The sequence below is a fragment of the Ambystoma mexicanum genome, chromosome 1p (genome assembly GCF_040938575.1).
Source record: "Ambystoma mexicanum isolate Mex_15411 chromosome 1p, UKY_AmexF1_1, whole genome shotgun sequence".
NCBI lineage: Eukaryota > Metazoa > Chordata > Amphibia > Caudata > Ambystomatidae > Ambystoma > Ambystoma mexicanum.
The window spans coordinates 120018565-120031722 of record NC_090921.1 but is presented as its reverse complement, the minus strand read 5'-3'; the positions used below and the strand labels follow the sequence as shown (position 1 = coordinate 120031722).

Sequence of the window (13158 nt, the reverse complement as noted above, 5' to 3'; positions counted from 1 at the left end):
GGACCCCAGAAGACAATGCTTCTTGTTTTCACAAATCTTAATGTCTTTTTAAACAGGTTTGTGGGATTCACTTCCCTTAGTTTTCACAGTTCTCTGTCAGTCAAAGGCTTTCGATGGTACAGAGGATTTTACGAGACCCCTGTTCGACCACTTTGACCATTCTTCACCTCGTCCCAAGGCCTTCTGCTTACGGTAGTCTTTTTACGGTTGGATAATCGCCCAGCCCAAAGTTTCCTATGCGAACAACCATGTGGTGTCAGATTCCTCTGTGTCTGGTTTTTCCCCTCTTTCTCAATAGTATTCTTTTGCATTCAAAGTTGAATTTATTCTTCGGCTACTCTTCATTCAGCACAGTTCAGTTTCTTATCGACACGCCCCTCGACTCACCGGCTGTGATGAACCGCTTGGCTTTCTGATGTCTTGGAGTCAAGATTTGTACCACTGAGACCAGTGTCTCTCCACGGCTTGGTAATCAGCGGAGTATTGTCTTCCGTACTGGGCACATCTGTTGCAATACACATTGGCTATTGTTTGTTGACTTATCGTTCTCTCTGCAGAGGTTTCACGGGGCTTGGCTGGAAACGGCAAGCCCGACTCTCTCCTTGTCTCCCCCTCAGTCGGCTCCGTCTTTCTCCTGTTCCTGTACTTCTGTGTTGATTTAGCTATTATGTTGTGCGGTCTGTCTTGCTCATCTGGTGCTCATGTGCCCCACCTTTTATACCTGTGCAGAAGGCTGTCAGGTGTGTGTGATTTTGGTCAATTGCCTGACTTTGCCTGAACCTGTTATTGGGGCACAGAGGTAAACTGCTCTGGTGTTAGTCCATTGTCTTTCGTGTTGTGCGAAAATGTTTGAGTGGAAAAAGGGGAGGGAGTGTTTTGGAATATCCTAAGTGGTAGGATAGGGAAAAGGTGTAAAAGGAAGGGGGATACCGCATCTCACCTGTCAGTGTCCCACTCCCCAAGGACACCACATCCAGGTGATCCTCCCTCACTGGTCCACCTCCAGGTACTGGATCATATAGCGAATGTCGTGCCCTGGTCACCTGGATGATAAATCCCTGGGGACTTTCTAGGGAGACACCTACCCTTCCTCCATGCGATGTAGCCACATTTGTTTCACTGGGGAATCGGGAAAGAAAATCTACATTTCCCTGGTCTTTTCCTTTTCGGTGTTCCACAGTGAAACAATAGGGCTGTAGGTCTAGAAACCATTGCATGACCATAGGGTTGGAGTCTTTGCGTTGGCTAATCCAAACTAGGGGTAAGTGGTCCGTAACCACTTGTGAACTTTCATCCTAATAGGTAATACCTAAGATGGATAATGGCCCACTTGATGGCCAGGGCCTCTAGTTCCAACTCAGAGTCATTTCTTTCTTGTGGGAACAACTTGCGGCTGGTGAACAAGATGGGATGTTCTAATCCATCACAAACCTGGGATAGGACTGCTTCTAACCCTGTAAGCGAGGCATCTATCTGTAAGACAACTCCTTAGAGAAGTTGATTACCTTTAGTATTGGGTTCTGACACAGCGTTTGCTTCACAGTGTTATAGCATATCCCACCCTCGTCATTCCAATTAAGTTTCTGGGGTTTCAGCATTTTTAAGTTTATCTGTCAGCCGGGATGTTTTGTCTGAAAGGTTGGGGAGAAATCTACGGTAGTACCCTATTAACCCGAGAAAAGCTCTAAGATCTCTTTTGGTTTTGGGAGTTGGTGTATCTAAAACAGCTTTAACTTCTCACGTTGCTGTTGTACATTCCTGTTCCCTACGAAGAAGCCAAGATTTTTCACAGCTGACTGGGCCAATCAGCATTTAGCTGGATTAGCAGTGTTTGTGCCCTCCCTGTCTCACACGTGCAAGAAAATAAAACAACACTCCCCGGACAGGGAATAAGGCAAAAGAGAGCGGGCTGCAAGAGTTCAAGGAAAAGTTTATCTAGATCTCTCAGAACGCTCTGGCAAAATTAATGTTACAGTACATTTTATAGGTACAATGATGCGTCTAACATATGATACTATGTTGGACCCGGATTGGTCAGCCAGGGTGGTGTCTTGGGTGTGGGCATCATCTCGTCCTCTTGGTTGGTTGCTCGGTTGGCGGGAGGATGGACGTCAGACATCTGTGCCCCGGACGTGTGAAGGTCAGGTCGCTGTGAAGCAGGGTGGTCACTATCTAAGCTAACATACTATATTCTCTATAATGCATGCACTAAATAATAGTGATTCAAAGACTCTCAATAATTTGTCATGTCTCTATAAAAGTCACACAGGTATTTATCTCATCTGTAACCTTTGGATTATACAAGTCATAGGTTAGGCATCTTCATCACTATAATACAATGACCAGAGTGTAGGTTTATGCTTACAAGAATCTCAGGTATGTGGCGTTTGTTAGTACTGGGCACATTATACTACAGCAGGGGTCTAATGTTAGTTGGGGGTCTGCGGGGTGGGCATCATGGCGTGGTCAGTGGTCTGGTACATGAAAGGAATACCTTGCAGGGACACAGGGTCAGAATGGCAGTAAGTTTCCACTGGCCAGGGTGTGGGGGCAAGGACACATTTGTGGAGGTGAACGAGCTACGGGCTTAGTTCATGCCGGTTCACATGCAGGACAATGATCTCAGAGGAAGAGTGATGTGTTACATTTATTAGTTGTTGCAATTAGCAGAGTGTAGAGACATGATTGGTGCATAGGTAAGTCGCATAGTGTTAGGCAGAGAGCTAGGATTTCACCATGGCTCTGAATGGCCAGAAGGAAGCTTCCGATCTGATTGCTAGAGGGAGTGTATTCCAGCATTGAGCTGCAAGAACAGGGAAACTGGAACCTCCAGCTGTTTTTAGATTGAAATTGGGAATCTTTAGTTGGTGCAAATAGGGTGTTCTAGTGGGTCTGGTGGTGCTGTGTCTAGAGAATTTGTCAGATAGGTAGCGGGGGGCAGTCGGTGACGGGCATTTGTGTGTGATGACAAGGGTTCTTAACTTCTGTCTCAGATGGGGAGCCAGTGGACTTCTTTGCTGGCCGTGGAGATGTGCCCCTTACGCTGGAGGTTAAGAGCGCATTTTAAGGCGTTGTTGTGTAGAATCTTGAGTCTGTTCAGATTTTTGTCGTGGTGCCCAGGAAGAGAGTGTTACACTAGTCTAATTTAGACAATATCAGCGCTCTGGATAAGGTAAGGCAGCTGGAAGAGGATAAAAAAGGTCTGCAAGCATTGATAAGTTTGTTGGTGTAGGTGGTAGATGAGATGGTGGCATTTATTTGTTTGTTTCAGCGATGAGGTGGAATCGAGATAAACACCTAGTGTTTTGACCTCCTTTGGAAACTTTTATAATGTTTCCATCAATAGTTAAAGATTGGTACCTGGAGTCCAATTTATTGAGGCGGTCCTGGGACCCTACGATAAACAGTTCTGTCTTATCTTGAAGGCAAAGGCTGTGTGTTGCCATCCAGGCTTGAATTATTAGGTAGATTTTCTTGAGCTTTGCAACATCTTCATAGCAACCGGTGAGAGTCTGCATAGTTCTTGTAGCTGACACCCAGATCGTCAAGACGGTTGAAGAGAAGCTTAGTGAAGATGTTGTAAAATGTGGGAGAGATGCAGGAACCTTGGGGAACGCCACATTGGATTGGGATAGGGTCATCAGCCGCTGAGGGGGGCGAAGACCCTAGTCGACCTGTCAGACAAAAATGACTGAAGCTAATTGGTGGCATTCTGGGAGAATGCGGCAGACGAAGAGAGGTGTTGTGTGAGGATCTGATGGTCAACCAGATCGAAGGCAGCTGAGAGATCCAACAGGAGCAAAATGAACAGATTGCCCTTGTCTTCGGCTTCGTCCATTTGGATTTTTAGATCCAGGAGGGCGATTTCGGTCCCATGCCAGGTCTAGGAGGTTATCTTTCAAATGTTGTTGTATTTGGAGGTAGGCTACTCTGTCTAGTATTTTGAGGAGAAAAGGGACCATTGTGATGGGTCTATAATTCGTGGGGGTGTTGGGGTCTAGATTGGATTTTTTGATAAGGGGGAGGACCCACTCTTCTTTGAGGTTGTTGGGGACCACTGAATTCTTGAAAGAAGAGTTGACCAGTGAGGTGATGAGGGCAGCTAGATCTTTGGCTCCACTCTTGATGACAGAAGCCGGGCACAAGTCACCTTTGCAATTGGATGGTTTGAGGCTAGCGATTATCTTGACTACTTCGTCCTCCGTGACTGGGGAGAAGTGGAAAGGGGGGCAGTTGGGAATGGGGAGGTCAGTTTTGCTATTAAGGTTGTCTTTGGCGGCAAGGTTGGCTTTTTTGGCTTCAATCTTAGCTTGTAAGAGAGCAATTTTGTTAGAGAGCTACTTGAATATTGTTGCACCATGCCTTGTCCTTGGTGTAGTCCTCTGTGGGTGGCGTTTAAGATAGCGGATTTGTAGGTGGAGGCAGTTGAGGAGAATGTGTCTTTAGTAGGGAGAAATGGGGCTTTTCTCCAGCTAGTTTCCGCAGCTCATTTGATGTTGCGGAGAGCCTTTAGTTCTGCTGAGAAGCATTTGTTGGTATGGGCAATGGGTTTGGCTTTTCGTTGTTTGAGTGGAGCTATCTGGTTGAGGGCTAGTTCCACCCTGGTAGATCTCTACAACAACACGTTGGAAGGGTTGTCATTCTGAGTGGGAAGGTTGGCTTTAGAGATGGGCATAAGGAGTGGTCTAAGGTTTTATATCGTGATGTTGCGATTGTTTCTAGAAATTATTTGTGGTGTCCTGGAAGGTGGTGCAATTTTGGGTACAGTTCTAGGTAGTGAGAAGGTGATAGGGTGATGGTCGGTCAAAGCACAAGGCGTGATGTCTGTCAGTGAGAGGTTGCAATTGGCGTCTGTTAGCCAATCTAAGGATCTTCCTTTTGTATGTGTTGGTTTGTTGATGTGTTGAGTGAGGCCTAAGTGAGTAATAGTGTCATTGAGAGAGGTGGCGTGATTGTCGTTGGGGTCATTGAGTCCCTGGTTTAAATCACCCATGATGATAATTTGTGATTTAGGTTTGGTTAGTGGTGAGTAGGAGATAAATATCTTCTTCAAAGGTGGACAGGGCGCCCGGAGGTCTGTATATAATGTGTAGGAGAATAGTTTGGGTTTTAGATAATGGAAGTTTAATGGCTAGGAGTTTGGCTGATGGTAGGGTTGTGTTTTGTGTTAGATGCTTCTCTGATGTTGAAGTTGGATTTAGCAATAATGGCCACTCCCCCTCCTAATCCAGTTTTTCTATCAGCACAGAAGTGCATTTAGAAGTTGCAATTAGAAGTGCGCTCAATAGCCTCTCAGTGGAAAGTTGAATTTAGAAGTGTGTCCAATAGCCTCTCTGTGGAAAGTTGAATTTAGAAGTGTACCCAATAGCCTCTCTGTGGAAAGTTGAATTTAGAAGTGTCCCCACTCTGTGAAAAAGTTGAATTTTGAAGTACATGTAAAAAGTTGAATTTAGAAGTGCATTTAGAAGTTGTATTTAGAAGTGTGGCCTATAGCCTCTCTGTGATTCTAGAAGTGTGCATTTAGAAGTTGAATTTAAAAATGTGCACAATAGCCTCTCTGTGATTCTAGAAATGTACCCAGCAGCTCTGTGAATCTAGAAGTGTGCCCAGTAGCCGCTCTGTGAATCTAGAAGTGTGCCCAATAGCCTCTCTGTGAATTAAGAAGTATGCCCAATAGCCTCTCTGTGAAAGTTGAATATAGAAGTGTACCCAATAACCTCTCTGTGAATTTAGAAGTGTGCACAATAGCCTCCCTGCGAATGACCTCCCTGTGAATTTAGAAGTCTCTGAAAGGGCATGTAACCCATCATATCTCACCAACATGCTTACTCTCTCCTTAAATCACCACTCAACTAGAACACAGAGATACTATGACACCATTCGGTATAACTGTTCTCATATCAACATTCGCAGCTCACTCCACATCATTCTAAGTAATCACTGCTGGTTGCGCACCCCCCAGCAAGGCGTTCTCCTCAGGCCTAACGCAGCCACATTCGATCTGGATAAATCCTGCCAGACCGAACACATACTCCTGACCTCTCAATCACCACACCTACCGCTAGAAAGCAGCTATTACACTGATACCGCACGAGCTGTACACATACCCGGTGCTCACACGCACCTTTTGACTCTCTCTACTCTCTCTACTGATATGAACTTCGGTTCCCAAGGGCATTCAACCTACCAGCGCCTTCAGACCATACCAATGGTATATAAGGCGCTTTATAAATACAAAATAACATAACAATAACATAACATAACAAATACTTCCGGCTTCAGCGTGAGAATGGAGCCGCAGAGTTTTCCAGTCAGAGTGGGAACGAGGGTGGGGGCCATGTGCCCTGCGCCTGGGCGCTGCGAGGAAAGGGAGAGAAGCATTTCGTACTATCGCAGTGAGGCCTGATCACCAAGATGGCGTCGAAAAGGGGGTACAAAAATGGATGCGTTGTGTCCTGCTCAGTGGTCCCATCTATGCAAATGTAACCCAAAGTTAAAATCGCATAAAGGCAAGGGGCGAACCCACTACTGGAGGCACTTGGTCCGAGTCTTGTACTGAGAAGTGAAGGATGAGGGGGGCCTGCTGGCCTCTCACTCCCACACAGCAGTAAGGCCAGCATTTTTGAGGACTTTCATGATGGTATAAAGGTGGAAGAGATGGTCCTCCTAAGTCTTGCTATAAATGATGATATTGTCAACATAAGCTCCACAGAAATCAGAATAGGGTTAGAGGATTTTATCCATGAGGCGTTGGAAAGTGGCTGGCACATGGTTTAAACCGTAAGGTAAGACTTTAAATTGGAATAATCCCAACAGCGTTGAAAACTCTGTCATTTCCTTATCTGGTCCATTGACGGGAACTTGCTGGTATACCTTGGTTAAATCTAGGGTAGATAGAAAGGTGACTGCTCTGAATTTATCAATAAGGTCATCAATGCGTGGCATGGGATAGGCATCGAAGTCCAATATGGCATTAACTTGACGGAAATCAATACAGCATCTCCAGGAATGGTCAGGTGTCGTGACCAGCACGATAGGAGAGGACCATGGACCTGAGGATGACTCAATAATGTTGGCTTTCAACATTTTGTTGACTTCCTCGATCACTGTCTGCTTGCGGCCTTCTGGGAGTCAATATGGTTTTAAGTGTACCACTTAACCCTTAGGTGTTCTGATATAGTGGTATGTATTCTTTACTCTTCCTGGTTTTTCCAAGAATACATCATGAAATAAAAATTGCTACATCCTTTAGATCTTGTTGGTGTTGAATAGATAACTCGGAAGGAATTAAATCAAAGTTACCTATTTCTCCGGGGACCTGGCAGGCTAGTATTTTGGCATGGGTGGCTGACAGGTTCTCATTCCAATCTTTCAACAGATTTACGTGATATAATTGGATTTTCTGCTTCCTGTCCGGTTGGGCTACTCTATAAGTACAGGTTCCTGTTTTTTCCACTATTTCATATTGTCTGTGCCATTTGGAGACCATTTTGTTCTCTGCGACTGGTAAGAGGACTAGTACTTTCTGTCCTATGAAGAATGATCTCAAACTCACTTTCTTGTCATACACAGCCTTTTGTTGGCTTCGATCCTTTTCCATGTGAGTGAAAACTAAGTCTCGGACCAACTTCATGTTCTCACATTTGGGTGGCGGTTTGTGAGATGAGAATAGAGGCCTCTTCTCGTTCTTCCCAATTTTCCTGGAGCATGTCAAGGACATCTCTTTGCTTTCTTCCACAAATCAACTCAAAGGGAGAGAAACCTGTGGAGGTTTGGGTTTTTTTTCTCACTCAAATAGTGCCCATGTGATCATGCAGTTCCAGTCTTTCCCTACCAGTTTTCGGAGAATTCATTTTAAGGTCTTATTGAATCTCTCTACCAGGCCATCGGTTTGGGGATGGTACACAGAAGTTCGCAAGTTGGTAATGTGGAGTCATTCTTTGACCTAGGGCATAAGTTACTCATAAAACACAAGCCCTGGTCCATCAGTATTTCCTTAGGGACACCAACCGTGGAAAAATATGGTAGAAGATGTTCAAGGATCTACTGGGTGGTATTATTTCACATTGAGAAGGCCTATGGGTATCGGGTTGCATAATCCACTATCACCATGACATATTTATTTCCTAATCTGGAGGTTTCAGTGGTCCAGTTATGTCCATACTAATTCTGGAAAAGGGAATTTCTATAATCGGCAACGGATTCAGAGGTGCAGGTGCTGGGATGTGCGTGCTGGTCTTTTGAAACATTTCACATGTTTGGATGAATGTTTTTACATCAGTGTGGATACCTGGCCAGTAAAACTTTCCACTTAAATGCGCCTGAGTTTTAGAGTGTCCTAAATGCCCGCCGGTAAGGTGGGAATGCGCGATTTCCAGGACAACCTTTCGATGGCTTTTGGGTATTACCAATTGTATTTTTACCCTACCCTCTGGGGAGGTTTCTTTTCTGTAAAGCAATCTGTGTTTTAGAAAGAAAAAATGACTCCTTTTCTCTAAGCCTTATTCTTTTTTTTTTCTTTTTATTTATTATTGAATATAGTTGAATTTATATCAACTTTTTCAATTTATACATTTAGAAAATTCTTAAACATAAAAATCCAAATAAAACAGCCAAAAACTATATCAATTCATATTATACAATCATCATCATTCTAGGTTCAAGGCCTGTAAAAAATTGATTGTTGCAATTCTTATACTCATACATTCAGTAGCAGCCAAGGCGACCCATCTATTTTTTGGGTCGAGTTGTGCAAAGTATGCAAAATGGTTAACAAAGTGCAATTTTCTTAGTGTACTAAGTGCAGGGCAATCCAGTATTAAGTGTTGAAGGGATTCCACAATCATAACATTTTTACAGAACCGGCACCAGTTATGGTCAGAAGCAATTTGTTTCCTTCTTGCTTTGACCTCACCGGTAGGCCAGATGTTAAACCTTAAGCGAAGAATCGCAGATCTTAAAGCAGCAGATGGTGCTAAAAGCAAATAGGACGCAATGTTTTTATAGCGTTTTGGACCAAAGATTGTAGGATCAAAGTCTTTATAAGTTAGACACAAAGTTCTGGTGTCGATCCAGTCCATCATATACACCTTCTTCTTTGCCAGCTCTGGATGAGCAATAAGCAGTTTTAGTGAGATGTCAGCATGTACCATGATTGTTAAAATTTTCATAGTCCAGTATTTTGGGAACATTTCTGTAGAGTTAATTAGGTAACTTGAAATAGTGGATAATGTAGAGTCACCAAAATGTAGATAGTAAACATTTACGAAATAGGGCACATAAGCGCCAATTATATAGTGCATTTAGAGAAATTAATCCCAATTCATATCTTATTAACACTCCTGGAATACATTGAGGTAGATTTAAGATTGTACGCCAAAACTTGGCTTCTAATAAATTCAAAAACCCTAAAGGGACAATTAGTGTTTCCATACCATAAAGAATGGTTGCTACAACATTCTGATCCCAATAAGTAATGGCAGTTTTGATGGAAAATTTACCATATTTAGAAATGATTACTCGTGTCTGACAAATTGCTGTGATTAGCTTCTGCTTAATTTTATTCAGATGTGAGCTAACGTTGGAGTGCCCTCAAAAATCAGGCCCAAATAAACATAATTTGGTACCGTTTTTAAGGATTTTCCATCAATCTGCCAGTTCATTAGATGTTTACGTGCGCCTTTAGGAACATATGTAACTATTTGTGTTTTACTCGTGTTTACTACAAGTTCATTTTCTTTGAAATAGGAGCATAAAGCTAACAAGAGATTGTGTAAACCACTTGGGGTTTTTGATACCAACACAAGATCATCTGCATACCACAATGCACAGATTTTTACATTGTTCAATTTAGGAGCGTCAGCGATTACTTTGTGAAAAATATCCTGTACATCATTAATAAAATAGTTAAATAAGGCAGCCGCCAAAATGCATCCCTGTTTCAGCCCTCTAAATTTTAGAATAGGGGTTGATAGAAGCTCCTCAGAGTTTAGCCTTACATAAACCCTGGTTTGTGAATGAAGGGCAAAAATAATGTCAGTAAGAGTGGATGGGCAATTCGCTTTGACTAACTTATCTATAAGTTTTGGTCTTGAGACCGAATCAAATGCGGAATGAAGAACTACAAACGCAAAATATCCAGTCTGTGCTGGGTCGCGCTGATTTACTTTCTTTGTCCAATCAATAAAATCTCTTAACACCAGTCTACAAAAAAATGTTTCCCGGTATGTCTAGTAACGTTATTGGACGATAATTTTTCGGGTTAGTCCGATCACCTTTTTTATAGACTGGAATGATTACAGAAGAACGCCATGATTGCGGAATATTTTTAGTTTGTAGTATCTGCAGAAACATATTATTCAAAATTAATGACCACTCTGTTATATTTTGTTTGAGCATTACGTTGGTCAGTCCATCTAAGCCTGCCGCTCTAGATGACGAAGAAGCTTTGATGAAAGTTTGAATGGTCATTTTTGTAAAATGTAAAGACCAACTGTTTACAACGATACTGTTGTAAATATAATGGTTCATCATAGGATCACTATACAAGGATGAAAAATGTGTAACCCACATCGATTCAGGTACGCCATTAAGCTGCACATGTGGTTGGGCTGAGATGTTACATCTATTCAGGAGTTCCCATATAAGGCCTGAATTTTTACCCCGGCAATCTGATAAAAAACATTCACTATCTTTTTGATACAAGGTAGCTCTCCTTGCTCGTACCCAGTTGCGATATTTCGAAGAAGCATTTTTAACAGCCTTATTTTGATCAATTAATGGTAATTTCTGAGCAATTCTAATCTCTCTTCTATAGGCTTTCTTTCGTTCATACAGCGCCAGATCAAAGCTATGAACATGTCTTTTACCTGGTTTACTATGAACAGGAAGAGGATTCGCGAAGGTGCTAAGAATTTCTATATAAGAATTGGGCCTGGGTAAGATTTGATTTTCTAGAATTGCATCATTCAAAGCCAGTAGTTTGTTGGTAGACCATTTGAATCGATTTCTGCCATTATTAACAGATAGAGTATGTTTATAGTACATTGCAATTTTCGTGTGGTCAACACTATCTACCAACCAATGTAAAGATAGAAGGTGATGATCACTAGATGTTTGTTTGATTATCTCAAATTTGCTAATGTTTGTAAATATGGAGTTCGAAACAAAGATGTAATCGATGGTAGATTTAGAGGAGCCTCTTTCCCAGGTATTCATAGGTGGAATATCACCTGTGATTGCACCATTTATCAACCTTAATCCATGATCTTCCATAAAGGAATTCCATCTTGCACCTTCTCGACTCCAATTCCTCTTATTAGAATAGAAACAGGAGAAGTTCAAATCGCCCATTAGCAATATTCCAACAGTGTTAGTTTCATTTGAGATAAGCTCAAACATACAGGAGAGGGCATCATAAAAGCTATCATCAGTGATGCCTACCGGGTTTCTATATAGATTAATAAGTGCATATGTCTGTGAGTTGAAAAGAATCTTAACCAATTGAATGAATTTATTTGGTGTTTGCCAGGGGATGATTTTCAATCCCCTGCTCACTTTCACTGCTACTAACAACCCGGCTGTAGGTCTACCTTTACCACCATGTGCTGCTGGTAGTAAACTAATCTCATGATCGTCCCATATGGGAAGATTTAGTAACCATGTTTCTTGTAGGGCTACAATATCATAACTATTCAAATTATTATCTAAATTCCACTGCAAATGAGAGTACCCTCTAGTATTCCAACTAGCAAGTGAAAGAGTATTGATGGAAACGGTTATTCGTGGTTACGAGTAGACATTGGGTCCTACATTGGGATCAGATGACGAGTAATTAGTACAATAATTGCAGTTACACGAAGGTTCCGAATTTATACCACCAATAGACTTATTTCCATCAGTCTCTTTAAATTGCTGGCGTGCAGGGTCTTGGGCTAACAAAAAACCCAGATTAAACAATTCCATTCTGGCATTCCATAGTGTATTGCGAACAATACCAGATTTTATCCATAGCCTAACGATGGAAAGGTTTTTATCACAAAGAAACTCCACTTGATCCACATCTGATGAGGAAATGGCTTCTAGGCCCTCTATGTCTCCAAATATATTGAAGACACTTGCACGACATAAATCATATTTTGGAAAAGAACCATCCCGGCATTTTAAGATCAGAGTGTGATACTGGTTAAGTTTCTTTAAAAAGGCAGCACTATCGTCGTTTACATAACGTTTATTACTGCCATTGTGTATATTCATGTTACACTTATTTCTATCTTTAGATTGATTTCGAAGGTGCTGCATATTAGAGGGAGGAGGCATGATTTTCATACAATTATCAGATCGGTTTTTGAGAACATTAACGTCATTTTGTGGGTTTTTATTAACATTATGTGTATGAGGGGGCTGTTCAAAGGTATGTAAAGTATCAGATAGCGCTTCAGATCTTCTATTAAGTAGATAGGAATCGACTGCATTTCTCAAAGCAGTTAAACGATCTTCTACTTTTTCTATCGGAGCGCTAGGAAGAGATACTTTTGTAGCACCTGTCGAATCAACCTCATTTTGGATTACTAGTTTCGTATGTACATTCGAGCAGGCCTGTGTTGTCGGTATGTTATCAGATTTAGATGTTAAAAGAGAGACCAGCTCATTCAATGGATCATAGTTGGGGAATGATTTAGGAACTTCTGCTAGGATCCTGTGAGAGGGAGCAATATGAGAGGGAGGAGGAATATCTTGTACAGCTCCATCAACCCGCGTATTATCGGGTATATTGACATAGTCTTTATTAGATATCTCATTGCTTAACGCTGGCAGGGCAGCAGATTTATGAGGAAGAGACGTAGTAACATCTGGAAAAAGAGGTATCTGCGATGTTTCTTTTAACTCTGAAAGAGCTTTTTTATTTCTTTGTATAAGCTTAGATGACAACTGTTTAATTTTTTTCTTATTTAACAAAGAACCTCCCAGCTTCTGTGGTTTTAGGATAAAGTCTCGACATGTCTGGCTCGGTATTGGTTGACCCTCAGTTCTCACAGGGGAATCAATACTAATCCAAGATTCATTAGGTTTAGCTATGTCTTCATCGTCATCACATTCAATAGGTCGAATTATATTAGGAAACATTGGTAAAGATGGCGTAGTTATTAGGGGATCTTG

General features: G+C 41.9%; 1 protein-coding gene across 1 annotated transcript in view; it reads left to right on the top strand.

Moving 5' to 3' along the window:
* The window catches only part of TMEM95 (transmembrane protein 95), a 141256-nt gene that overhangs the window by 85935 nt on the left and 42163 nt on the right, over nt 1-13158 (top strand). The window lies entirely within an intron of this gene.